The sequence below is a fragment of the Propithecus coquereli genome, unplaced genomic scaffold (genome assembly GCF_000956105.1).
Source record: "Propithecus coquereli isolate 6110/MARCELLA unplaced genomic scaffold, Pcoq_1.0 Scaffold9, whole genome shotgun sequence".
NCBI classification, from domain to species: domain Eukaryota; kingdom Metazoa; phylum Chordata; class Mammalia; order Primates; family Indriidae; genus Propithecus; species Propithecus coquereli.
In genome coordinates, this window is record NW_012155284.1 from 8,761,219 (window position 1) to 8,762,599 (window position 1,381).

Consider the following 1,381-nt stretch of genomic DNA (forward strand, 5'->3'; position numbering starts at 1 on the left):
AAGATAAGCTCCAAACGTAATGAGATAGGCTGAAAGGCTATTTATTATAAGAAAAATGACAAATTTTATCATTTCCCTGATCTAGTAAAGGTAAAAACTTTGCAGAAAGGCTACATATTGAAGGGGGGAAAAAGTGGTCCAATAAGGTCTATCTGTATAGTCAAGATTAAAGAAATAAAAAGAAGAGTCTGGGATAGACAGCACACTTTTCAGGTACCAAATCTGCCTTATCACACTCTGAATACATAGGTAGCTAGTGCCAACTATTCCGAGTAGACTATTGATTTGCCACATTGGAACAGATGCAGCCCTATTACTAGCTGAAGCAGAGAATGTGATCTAAGACAAGTGACAATATCAACAAGGGGGGAGGCAAGCTAGGTAAGGACCTGGAAATCCCAAAGGCACTGATTAGAGTGAAGAAAGAGTTTTTTGTTGTTGCCATTTTTTGCTGTTGTTTTCCAGGATACAAGTAAAAAAACAAGGCTCTGTTCCTTTGGCAGGATTCCTAGTTGGAATGCTCTCCAGAGAGGGTTCATTATTTGAACTTCTATCTCAATGCCCACCTAAATATTGACAGAACTTTGCTATATAAAATTAGTATCAACTCATCCAAGGTAGACATACCCAACCAAGACAACTGAGATCTTCTAGCTGAAGATACCACAAAACAACTCAAAGTATTACATGGAAAACCATTTCTTAAAACAGGTCCTTATTTTCTAATCATAATTATTCCAGTCTGTTCCATAGAACTGCTTCTGTAAATGCTTTTTTTAATGTATCAAAGAGATTCTTTTTCCAATAGTTAATAGAGTCAAATCTATTCCAAGTTAGGAGTTCTTGTATGTCTTACTAAGCAAACACTATGATTCTATCTTCTTGTTCTCTAGAAATCCATCAGATGTATGTTCCAACACAGAAGTGCTTTCTTTCCTTCTCATGGTAGCAAAAAGCATATCCATCATTCCCAAAGTTTCTAGTAGTTCTTTTTGGTAATCAATCTCTTTTTCTACAAGTCCTTGAAGTACCAAAAACTTTTTATCAACTACAGGGGACTGACCAATCACAGGCAGATATATATCTAAAAAGAGAGAAAGAAAACACATTAACTAGAAACATCTTTCTATGCAATAGTTTAAAAAAGTATAAAAATATTCAATATAAGCTGGGTGTGGTGGCTCACATCCGTAATCCCAGCACTTAGGGAGGATCACTTGAGGCCAGGAGTTCGAGACCAGCCTGAGTGTGAGCAAGACCCCATCTCCACAAAAAAATAGAAAAATTGGCTGGGCGTGGTAGGGTATGCCTGTAGTCCCAAGCTATTTGGGAGGCTGAGGCAGGAGGATCACCTGAGCCCAGGAGTTTGAGATTGCAGTGA